Source organism: Thermobia domestica, chromosome 15 (assembly GCF_964235325.1).
Source record: "Thermobia domestica chromosome 15, izTheDome1.hap1.1, whole genome shotgun sequence".
Taxonomy (NCBI): domain Eukaryota; kingdom Metazoa; phylum Arthropoda; class Insecta; order Zygentoma; family Lepismatidae; genus Thermobia; species Thermobia domestica.
Genome location: NC_137468.1, coordinates 52,452,369 through 52,465,668, shown reverse-complemented (window position 1 = coordinate 52,465,668; position 13,300 = coordinate 52,452,369). Strand labels below are relative to the sequence as shown.

At 36.7% G+C, this 13,300-nt stretch overlaps 1 protein-coding gene across 1 annotated transcript in view; it reads right to left on the bottom strand.

Moving 5' to 3' along the window:
* LOC145671023 (uncharacterized) overlaps positions 1 to 13,300 on the bottom strand; it is a 183,510-nt gene that overhangs the window by 130,620 nt on the left and 39,590 nt on the right. The window lies entirely within an intron of this gene.

Here is a 13,300-nt window from a genome sequence, read left to right as displayed (position 1 = left end):
TAAAGACAGGTTTGTTAAGTGTTTGTTAGTTTGTTCTATTTATGAAATTCAGTTACGAGGCCTCATCCCGACGAAATTAAAATACCACTAATTTTACAGTAATTATATGATATATTCAAATAGATAAAAGATAATCGAAATGTGCAACAAGAGCGCCCTAGACAATAACCATTTTACATGAGATACCGTTATCACCACTCACTTACCTGCTTTCGATTTCGAGCCATTTTGAAAATCGGTATTTATTTTCGCGTTTCTAAACGGCTGAAAACGGAAAGCCACTAGGTGACTTGTGATAACGGTACCTCACGCAAAATAATATTGTCTAGGGCGCTCTTGTTCCACATTTCAATTATCCTTTATCTATTTGAAGATAATACATAATTACTTCAAAATTAGCGGTATTTTAATTTCGCCGGGATGAGGCCTCTTAAAATTAATTTAAAAACCTGACCAAGTCAAACAAGCAGCTATTTAACAATATAATCTCCGTTGTTTTCAATAACTTCCTCCCAACGTTGGAGTAGTTTTTGGATCCCCCATCTGTAGAAATCCGTTGGTTTTGAGTTTAGGAAGTCTTCAATCCAAGTTTGGAGAGAAGTTTCATCTTCAAAGTTGTGTTCTTAAATGTGATTGGAGATGGAACAATGGTTGCTTGGTCACATTCCATCACACTAGCCAATTCTCTGGTTGTCTAGTGTGGGTTTTTGCGGATCAAACTGTTTAAATGTTCCTCATCAAAATCGGATGGTCTTCCTGTGCGTCTTCCATCATGTACTGTAAATCAAACTGACTCGCTTTAAAACGAGAAAACCATTTCCTTGTGCTTTCACCGACGGCATTAGTTCAGTACACTTCACAGATGTTCTTAGCTGCACTTTCGGCGCTTGAACCTCGGTTAAACTCGTACAGCAGAGTATGTCGAAAATGTTCTTTTTTTTCGACCTGACACTCCATCTTCAACAACGTTTCTAAGAATCGTTTCTAACAATCTTGGTGATAACTCGTACTCCACATGACAACACTGCAAAGTAAACAGTGACAATGTAAAAACGGTAAACAAATGAACAGCAATACAGTGTTGCCAGGTCAAATCAGAATGCTACGGAATTATGCCTCAACCCAAGGGCGCCGATCTTGGAGGGGCCCGGCCCCCCAAAGCTCATGTGGGCCCCCTATTGTATTTATGAGTATACAATATTTGGCATAATTTGAATGCAAGTTGTCTTAAAATCCTCATATATATATATATATATATATATATATATATATATATATATATATATATATATATATATATATATATATACCCTCTGCATCAGGGACGGATCCAGGACCGACTTCTGGGAGGAAGGTTGTCATACTGCTACTTTTAAGGGCTCCAAACTTTGAGATGGGTTTTACATATGTATATAAAATAAAGTTTCCTCTTCTGGGGGGGGGCGATCGCCCCGATCGCCCCCCCTTGGATCCGCCCCTGCTCTGCATCTGAATGGGCTTCCCCAAAATTACAGAGAAATCGGCGCCCTTGCCTCAACCCAATAAAATATCGAGATTCTCAAGATCGGATGGAAATGTTCACAAGGGGATCAGAACTGCGGCAGAAACTTGTATCCAATGCAAGAGTTGCGATGCCTGAGTGGTAGAGCGTTCAGCTCTGGGGCATGGTTTCCGGTTCGATCCTAGCTCGTACCAAGTAGGCTTTGGATAAACCGTGAACGTGAAAATTCTTTTTTAAGGGGGTCCTTTTATTTCTTTATTCCATCGTTTCTTTTATTATCATCCACTTCTTTAATTCATCTCCGTCTTCCTTAGCCTTGGAGCATAATCGTCGCATGTTTAACTTGACGATTGAATCGAAACCAATGCAGTTGGCAGTTGCACAGAATAAAGAATTAGATCATTTTGCACAGGACATGTTATTTCTCACCAAACTATACTGTCTTCAAGAAAGTTGCACCAGATTAAATGGAAGCTAAACGAATCCATTGTCCAATCGAGAATGGATTGACCAATGAAAGACGCTGGAACAGACGATTAGCCAATCAAGATATCCGAAACAACTTTCAGATATCCACAAAATAGCTGGTATGTCATTACTCGAATAACTTCCATTTACTCCAAGCTCCACTGCAAAACCATGCCACATGCCTTCGTTTGACATGAGATGGCAATTTTGCGACCACCTTAGGCTCGAGTGAGGTTAGGCTCCCTATACCGAATATGGCTCGCCCTCACTAATCTCAGTGAGCTTAAACACAAGATCAGATTCGTACTCGATCGAGCTCCGGCGCACAATCCTCAATGAGGTTCGCGATCATTGCCGAAGTCTCAACTAACACTTCTAACCAATCAAGCAATATTCAACACATTATAAAAGACTATCCCTTATTACAGTTTTAATAATGCATTTTATTTACTCCACTAAGATTTTGTTTTCCTTTTATTAAACAAGTAGCAATATCACATGTACAATACCCAGGTCCGTATTTATATGTTGTTCGCCCCTTGTGTTCTAAATAATTTGCCGCCCCCGCACGAAATTTGCCGCCCCATCCCCCGAAAATGACCAATATTAGAATTGAATTCACAATTTTTGGGGTCGCTGAGATGAATAGTGACAGTTTTAATAGTGACAGTTTTAATTCCCCAGGAAGAGGTCGATATTTTAAAACAGGGTGTCTAATAAAATTCCAAAATGAAATTTCGTGACTTTTTCGTGACCTTTTCTTCAGCAAATCATAAAATTTCCTCACATTTTCAAGAGCAAATTTGGGTGCGAATAAGGCCGAATTTTCATCCATGCGATACAAACGTACTTTGCTTGCGATTTGGTAGCGTCTAAAGCCGAACATAGACATTTTTGGTGATGAATTTTGACGTTTTATAGAACGAAATTTTCCAATCTGTACTTATATTTGTACAGTTAAAAAAAAATCGTGACCCAAAAGCTAAATTTCGTGACTTTTTCGTGACTTTCATGACCGTTTTCTGATTTCGTGACTTTTTCGTGACATTATTGACTTTCGTGACCGACAGACACCCTGTAAAAGTTATCGAAGACGACAGATATTTGTGTTGAATTCATAGTTTTCGAGGTCGCGGAGTTTAACAGTATCAGTTTTCATGATGTTTAAATTTATCTTCACACTTTGGGACGGAGGTGGGAGAAGATGACTTTTTAAAAAATAATCATATAAGCTAGCTAATTAGTGAAGCGAATTAAACACATTAACATATTTCTCGCGTTTGCGCGGGACTCTGCGGATTGTTAGTTTTAAATATTACTTTATTGTAAATCAATTTTTTTAAAAAATCAACATTTTGCCGCCCCCTAAATTCTGCCGCCCTGTGCTCGAGCACAGGATAGCTCTTACCTAAATACGGGCCTGACAATACCTCATGTGAAGAAGTTTGGTTTGTGTGGTGCCATATTTTCTTAACTAATTTTGAAACTGGAAGTGGTAATAGATTTCTACCACTTCCGTGTTTAGTAGAGAGATTTAAAACGGAATGTATTTCTAGGATGCTTAATTGATTGAACAAAGCGGATTATCATTATCTATTAGCATTTTTACTCTATAGCGATTAAAATTAAAACTGGAAGTGGTTGAATTTTTGTAACTTCTAGTTTGAATACAAGTTTAAGAGAAAAGATGGTACCTATTCCTAGGATACTAAATCGATTTTAAAAAAAGGGGGCACGGTGGCTCAGTGGTAGAACGCTTATCTTTGGTATGTGGGCTCCCTGGTTCGATCCACGGCCAAGTAAGTTTGTGGTGGACAACATCATGTCCGTGGGTTTTCTCGGGGTACTCTATTTCCTTCCAGTTTCTCATTCCATCAATTATTCCATCATTATTCCCTTGCTTTAATCATTGTCTCCTGTAGTCTAAACGGCATAATTGTGGCACGTAAAACTGAAAGATTTCATTTTCGATTTTAAAAAAACGGTTCTCGCTATGTTATCATTTGTAGCTCTAAGTGGATCAATGTTGAAACCGGAAGTTTTACTGGATTTCTATCATTTCCGGTTTTAGTAGAGAGTTGAATAGGAATGAAAATAAAAATGTGTTCTTGTATCGCCGATTTGCAGGAAACCGCCTCTCGCAATTTATTACCGTTTTTGCTCTATAATGATCAACGTTAAAACCGGAAATAGTCAATTTCTAACTACTTCCGGTTTATATTTTCTCCTCCATCAACGACTTGGATCTTCTACATCCTGGCCAAAATTAATGGTGGTACCTCAAGCAGTTCTTGAGATTGTTTTTGTCTCCCGAACCCACGGACACCCAACCCAGGCAGACAGGGTAAGTATATAAAGAAGCTTTAGTTTATAAAAAAAGAAAGAACAAAAAGGATGAATTAATATTATTGAACACTGTGAGTGGATGTAAATATTAAACTTTCCTTTATTGATGTTCTTTTGTAAGTACTAACATTTCTTTTATATTAATTGACATGATTCATGGATAGAAATTACAGGTAAACACCTATCAAGGTCATCAATTAGAGTTCAACATCATTTTTTTTTTCTATGAATTCATGATTTTCTTTACTGTATTACTATAAACACTTGTCAACAACGTACTACATTGTATTCATATTTCAAGTGAGTAAGATTTATGAATAACTCAATGGTTAATGAATCACGGTTGGCTTTATTATTCTACTGAAGGCATAAACATTAAAAGTTAAAATTGATAGTTACACCTGATGAAAATAGAAAGTTTATCCATTACGTTACAAACATTTCTTGCATTCAAATGTAAATCAGACATATTTAAATGCACTAGCATAGTGATTTCCAACCTAGGAGTGGCGTGAAGAGCGAGCAAGGGGGGCGCAAGCAATGACACATATAAAATATGAAATTATGAATAAAACCCAATTTGTAATAATATACAGACCATTACTGTACTGTACATATTACTGTACCATTTAATAATAATAAACCATTTATACTTTAGCTTTAGTAAGCTTCAAAATGGTATATGTTTGACATTTTGCCTTTCTTATTTCTGTTCAAGATTTCTACTTTACTAAAAATTAAATAATTTTATTAAAAACCTTATTATTTATAAAATTATCAAAAATGAGTAGAAAATGCTATTTCAATGTATAAAAAAAAGTTATAAGATGAAGTTCAAAAACTTATAACAAGTAAAGCCAGAGGAAAAAATCAGTGTGATGGTTGACATTGCTTTTCCTTTAGGTCTACATATTTCTTAATACATATTTGGTGGTAATTTCGACAAAGCTGTGTGTGTTCGTGTTTCTATCTTGGAGTTTGTGATTGAGATTATTTAATATAAAAAAATGAGTAAGATATGAAAGAGAAAATGCAAACATGTCATTAGTAAAAGAACTATCAAGTTCATCTTTTCCTATACTTAGGAGAAATATTTACACACCTGACTTAAGCTCATACAGCCTACTTAACATATTACCTTACAAACTTCAGTAAAATTTTATGTTCAGTTTTGAAAAGTTTTGACTGACTACACACACACACACACACAAAAAAAAAAAAAAAAAAAAAAAAAAAACCGGAAGATCCTAACCTCTTGTGTGGTTTCGGCTAGGGATGCGCACGAGACAAGATTTGAGACTGTCTCGTCTTGAAAATGTGCTGTAAAAGTGATGTCTCGACTCGAAAAACGCATATTTTTCTATTGGAAGAGCTGTGTCTCGATTCGAATTTTCTCAGGAAAATTCTGTCTCGACTCGACTCGTGCGCATCCCTAGTTTCGGCTCAGGTCTAAAATGATGACGCGCGGGTATACGGATAAGATCAGAAAAAGAAATCTAAAGTGACTCAGTGGATATATCGGACCTGAAAGGCTCGCAAGAACTCAAAAATGTTTGCCAGATGCGTAACAAAATCAAAAGCAATTTTGATTTCGTTCTGCGATTGCCGTGGCAATGTGTATCATGAGTACATAGAGGAAGGACGTACAGGGACTAGGACTGCTGTTTAGACATCTACTGTTGTCCATGTGACGTAATTTGTCCGAAATGACCAGATCTGTGGAACTCAAAAGCCCGAAAGTCTGCACCTGAATAATGATTCCATTCATGTGGTTTATGTGCTTGTTTCTTCCTACACAGCACAGCATTTCACTTCGTCAAGTTTCCTACTCTCCGGGTTCAACCTCGTGAGATTTTTGGCAGTTTCCAATAAAATGAAAAGGTATCAGAAAGAACTCTCATCTCCGAGAGGACACTTAGAGCAATGCGACGGCTGCTTTCCCACCACTTCCTGATGAAGGGTTCCAGGACTGTTTCGAGCACTGAAAAGACAATTGATCTCGGTGTGTGGAAGAGGATTAGGACGACGAAAACACCAGCTGAGAGTATATATTGGTTTTTAAGGACCATAGTCGGATACTTTTCCGACCGCCCTCGTACTATTTCTAGAATTGTACGAAAAAAGTGAGTGCCTATATAATAATAATAATAATAATAATAATAATAATAATAATAATAATAATAATAATAATAATAATAATAATAATAAAAGATTTTTACCAGAACATTGCAGCTCGTTTATCTTGAAACGCCCTTGTAACCTTTTGAGCTAATAGATAAAATTCGATGAAATTTTAACATGCAAATATCAACAGGACACATTGCTTTTATGATCTTCAATACCATCAGATTAATGTGTTGCCAACCCACCATAATGTTAATAAGTAAATTCCACGTATCTGTGTGAATTATTTGTATTTTTAATCCTATAAATTTAATACCTTATGCAGCACTGGTATCTTCTTCAGGAGAGATACACCTTTGAATATGGATCAAGTTGATATTTACATGTTGTCATTTATGTATGTAATAAGCTGACGTAGTGAAATTTGTTTTAAAATGCATATAAAGTTGTATTTTTTTAAAAAAATAGCACTACGTGATTCCTGTACTGTTCGCCTTTTCCCGTTTTGCCTTATGACCTCTAGCAATGAAATGTGCAGTAAAACCTGTTATCACTTTGCATCTTAATGTAAGGTGGAACGGGAAATCTCGATGTGTATTTTCCCGTTTCGCCTCACGAACTTTACGTTGGTAGGCTTGTAAATACATTCATAAATACAATTTGATTTATGTGCAGAACATCCATGAAAGATGCCATTTATCTATCTTCCATCTGTATACAATGTGCAACAGCATCTACGTATTGGATCTAAGTATTGCATGAGAAATTCATCTGCTCATTTCTCGGAGGATGCGTGAATTCACCAGATGAAGATTCAAGTTCATCACAAATTAGAACAACAGTGGCTTTACACCCTTCACTACACTTCCAGTATGATTTTTACTTACGAAGATAGTTTAACCAATAAATATATTCTTTGTAACACAGTGACCTTTCCCTTCGTTTCGACGTAATGAAAGATACAGCCAATTTACACATTTAAACAACTTGCATTTACACACTTTCGAGTGACGAACTCAGTATTGATCAGAAACTTTTACTCATCAGACTCAGTATGAAACTAGTTGAGCAACACACAGATCTTTAAATGAGACATCTTATTGGAAACCTATTCCCTAATTGGCTGCTAATAAACAATCATCTTACAGAAAGCGAAGTTACACAAAAATTCCAAAATCCCTTTCCCTTCCTGCTCTAGCCCTGCAAATGCATAGAAATAATCTAATTACATGAATATAAACATAAATTCTTATGCCTTTTCAATAATTTATCCCTGACAAGAGCGGACTTGCCCAGCTGGCTTCCCGACAATAGCCGACAAGATAATGAAGAAAGTATATATTTCTAGGAAAAATATTTTGTTTGAAAATTTAATCTTAGTCGGTAATGCTAGACAGATGCTTTTAACGTCTTCTAATGCTAGATTGTTTAAATTTTTTCCATGCATACTATATTTAAAAATCAAAGGTTGCGCTGATTACAATGTATAAAATATGGTTAAAATGTATAAGAAAAGTAAGTATTTTCGATAATTATTGGAAATACATTTATTATTATATATTGGGTATCCTACCTTATTGAAACTTTAGTCTTCGCAGTACGTGAATTTAGAATAATAGGTTGTACTGTTAAAAAAAAAAAAAAAAAAAAAAAAAAAAAAAGTATCTATAAACTATTAATAAGGAAGCAAAATCATTTATGAAAGTCAATTTGTTTGACTTTGACATTTTATGGATATAAATGAAGGAGAAAAGAAAGCTCGAAGAAAATACAAGATTAAACTCGGATGCCATTATACAATATGTAATGTGCATCCAGTTAGGCAAATCAAAGTATCACAGTGGATGATTAATTTCATTTTTTAAAAATTATTTTAACGTATTAGCATTGTTCATTTTTTAAAAAAAATACTTCATTTTGTATTACAAACATTCTTCATTTGCTGTAGGCAGGGGATGGGTCCTAGGAGTCCAAAATCCCCTCCCCGAAATCCCTGCTTTTCTGTAAATTTTGTCTAATTGTAGAGGTGGTATTACAAATTTTAATACAATTTGTCCTCATATTAAATTTGGATATCCACCCCCGAAATGGATTCCTGCTCACGTCTCTGGCTGTATTAAACAAGTTTAATAAACATATTACAAGCGAACCCCATTTCGTATGATATGGTTTAGAGGGCCAGCTCCCCATTCCCCTCCCCGGCTACGCTATTGTAAGTTCCTTGTTGCTCGATTTTTTTAAATGTTAACTTTACCAAATAAAACTATCCTTCCTTTGGGTTGTGGAAGAGTTTGTCCTTTTCTTTTCTACCTAAGTATAGTCTATTTTTGCTTTTTTGCACACTAATGAAAATTGGGCTCAGACTGTTTGATGGCTGGGAAGTTTTGTGAATCGGAGTTTCTGCAAAAATGTTTTCATTACTCAATAAATGAGATATACATGTGAAAAATATCATTTTAATTTGTCCTTTCTCTTTACACATAAGTAGTGAGCGTGGCGAGTTTGCACTTCAATTGTTTTCGTTTAGTTGCAATTCTATTTCTGCAGACAGAATAAACAATTTCATTGAAGTTAAAAGAAATAAAGTACAAGTAAGGTGGATAAGTTAAAAGTGATTCTACTGTTTTTATATACAACGAAAGAAAAAGAAAAAATCCGGTAAAGAGAAGTGAAAAATGGCAACGTTAATTTGAGAGTGGCAGTAGATTCAAAGCAAGCTGTATATTTGATCAAGCAGGGATACCAATATATGAAGGTGAAGGGAGAATTTGTAAGGTGAAACGGGAATTCACGTTTGGCATTACGATAACAAATTATTATTTTTACCAATTTTTGATTGACGTTTCCTGGATATAAGAATCATAAGGCAAAACGTGAAAAGGCGAACAGTGAAGACATGCACTACGTCAGCCTATCACGTATTTCACAACTACATGTTAAGCGAAAATTTACAATATCACATTTGTTATTCAGTGCTACAAACTAGGAACTACAATATCACACACCTGTTAATATGCAAATTTTGGACACCTGTGGAACAGTAATAATGCAACTGACAGAGACGTGTTAGTGCACAGTGGAAGTACCTTAATGTCGAACCTTATATTTAACAAGTAGAGAAGGGAGTGAAAATTTTACTTTCTTTAAAAGATCGATAAAAGTGCTTAGATATACAACCAATCATGTAGATGGTTTCCAATGAACATAAGGGTCATAATGCCATTTACAGCAATTTGATATCTCAAATTGTTCCGGAGGTACGTTAACCAGTGGTTCTGAACCAGTGTCGCGACACTGGTGTGTCACGCAGTACCCTAAGGTGTGTTGCGAAATTTTAGAATTTAAAAATCATAAATAATTTAATAATGATTAGTTAAAATCGAGACAAACTTTACCGGTCAATATCTCCAGTGGTAGCAACAACGCTCGCTACTATAGCTATAGTGCCATTATAAAAAGTAATAGGTTTCACTAGATATTATTATTATTCATAATAAAAATTTCAGTAAGATGAGTCATCAGTCAAAAAAGAGAATCACTGGTCTAAACACGGGTAAAGTTTGCAACACTGTTTAATATTATGTAATTGCAAGAACTTCTTGTTAATTACAACATACCAAAACCTATTGCTGTAAGTTGTAGAAGCAGATGAAAATTAACATTTAAAAAAAAAAATCCCACAACTACGTCATTTCAGGCAGTATAGCAACCTTTACCCGTGTTTTACTTATCTCTGGAACGGGTTGATATATCAAATTGCTGTAAATGACATCATGACCTTTACCTTCATTTGTAAATCATTTATATGTCTGGATGTGATACTTACCAAAGAACTTTTTCGAAATTAAACTTTTCGAAGAAAGTCAAATTTTCAATTCCTCAATTCTTCTCATTTGTTAGAAATAGCACTCTGCACTTTTGACATGCATTGACACGTCGCCTTTGCTACGTTATTACTGGGACTGGGACTGCAATTCAGTGTGAGTGGAAAAAGCAATCGGCAGCACCTCCACAACTTGGGAAGCACTACAAGTAAGGTCGATGGGTCCTACATGATTTGATTCCGGGCCAGAAGGCAACGTGAGCAGACACCTGTGTTTCTTTGCTCTCTCGTCTGAGGAAGGAACTATTTCTGGACAGGGTGTTTATATGTGAAGAGAAGTGGGTCCTGTACCAGCTGCACGGCGCCGTCATCATTGGTTAGCATCACATAAACCGGTTCCAAAACAGCCGAAACCAGCACTGCACTGCCCTGTGTGTTTGGTGGACTGCTCACGGCATCGTGCATCAGGAACTGCTACCATCTGGTCAGATCATTAATGCAACTGTGCACTGTCAGCAGTTGAGCCGTGTTCAAGAAAAACTCAAAACTCTGGATCCAATACTTCTGAATCGCAAAGGGGATCTCCTCTTACAGGACAACGCGAAGCCCCACGTGGCTAGGATGATCCGGGACATCATTCTACGCCTTGGATGGGAAACACTATTGCATCCGCCATAATCCCCGGGCATTGCACCGTCCGATTATTATCTATTCCATTCTTTGGACAATCATCTTAGAGGATGCCATTCAAATCAATAGTAGAAGTACAAAATGCACTTGATACATTCTTTGCTTCACGAACTACCAAGTTCTACAGCGATGGAATCCATTGCCTTCCAGAACGTTAGCAGAAGGTCGTCGATGCTGATGGGGACTATTTTTGATATTCCAGAGATGTGTTAGGTGACATGTCGATGTCCGAAGGTGGTGGGTGAAAATGCGACAGAACTTTCTTGGTTATCTTTATAGTTACGGTATATTAAGAAAGTGTACAAATGTCAGTCGAAGCAAGGAGTTTTTTTTGGGGGGGGGGACTCGGGCCCGGTGGACCTCACCCCGTGGGTGCGCTCCTGTTTACCAATGTTTGTGATACTGCAACGCCCTTAGTTCCTAAGAATGAAAAATAAATATGATATTACAAGTTGTCGTTAAGCATGTAGATTTGAAATATGTAACAGGCTCACGTAGTGCCATTAAAAAGAATGTAACTTGTGTTGAGTTGGCAGTAATTATAATGAAGCAATTCTGTAACCACTACCGCGTTCTATATGAACCACAAGATCAAAGGTCGCCGATATCATTTTGCTCATAACTTGCAATTGAACGTCACAAAAGACAGATCTATAAGACGATACTGACCATTAACCCGCACAATCAGACAATATTAACGCCTGCATAAGTAATGTATACACCAAATCTGTGTTACAAAGAAGAATTATGCGTGGAGACCTGATGTGTTAATGTATACATGGACAGATAATTTAAGGGTCTCTCTACATGACTAGAATTTTTATGAGGATCTTGTTTTTATTTGGTATTTAGAACAAATAGAAGGAAGACACGTGTCAAAGCTTACATGAGTAGTTTTACTGCTGCGATAAATTATTATTATTAAAATTGATACACTGATGTTGCATGAGAGAAAGAATTTCTAGAAGAATACGACTAATTTGTCTCCATTTGGGGTTTAGCACCGACTATTCGAGAGGTCTTTGGTTCGAATCTTGTGGCTGGCCATAATGTCTGAGTGTCTTTTCTTAGTTCCACCTAGAGTTGGCTATCACACAAAAGCTGAAGCTGTCTCATCACGAAAAAGTGTCGTGAAAGTGATACCTCATTTTGTAATGGTTTGCGTCAACACAAAGCAAACTCTGCGTTTTAGCTTGCGATAATAGGTATAGCAGTTGTTATTGCCAAAGAGGTGATGAGAAGTAAGGTTTCTTCGTCTTGTCTCGTAAATTTTATAGAAATTCGTCTCGTCTCAGAAAAATTTTCTGGTTTCGTCTAGGAATTGTGGTCATTTCATTTTGTAAATCTGTGTATCTGAAAATTCTTTCGCGTCACGAGGGGTCCACGAAGGGTGTGATATAACAACACTGAAACAATATTTCGCACTGTACTATATTGTGAATTACTTGTGTAGCTTTAAACGCTGATAAATGCTTCTCATTTTGTTCGTATTATCATTCTATCCATTTATAGTTTTTATACATAAACAGTGATTGAGTTCTAAGAATTGTGGGAACTAGTGTAGCTCACGAAATTCATGAAAATTCTCGTCTGGACTCGAATTTAAAAGATACTTCTCGTCCCGTGGATAACACAATTTTGCACCGACAATTTGGGAGATACTTGTTTCTAATCTCACATCTCCATCATCAAGCCTGTGTGTCTTTTCTCGGTTCCACCTAGGATTACTTACCAGTAGTGGTGTAATGTTAGAATTTTTGGTAGGAATACGCTCGATCGTTTTCAAACGTATAGCGTATACGCAAGACTACTTGGTGTATACACATCCCAATATACGCTCATTCTTTCATAAATTTAAGGTGAATATACGCTGGGCTATAAAAAATTTTAGGTGCGTATACGCCCCATTACGTCCCTGCTTACCAGACAAGATCTGAGCCTGTTTCATCACGAAACGGTTTCGTGAGAGTGATTCCTCATTCCGTAATGGTTTGTAAAAAATGAAATGAAATCTTTAAGTTTTACGTCCCTCGATTATGCCGGTTAGGCTAAAGGAGACGGTGATGATGAGAGATGAGTGAAATGGTGAAATGAAGAAAGTGGGAGGAAACGGGAGAACCCCGAGAAAACCCACGAGCATGGTGTTTATCCACCACAAAGTCCACACGGCGTGAGCTGGGATCGAACCAGGGACCCCAAGCACCGGAGGTGAACGCTCTACCACTGAGCGTAATGGTTTGTGTCAACACAACGCGAACTCTGTGTTTTAGTTTGTGATAATAGGCATAGCAGTTATATTTGATTTTTACAAGTTTTGCGCTGCATTACGCTCCGCAATTTTTGAGAAA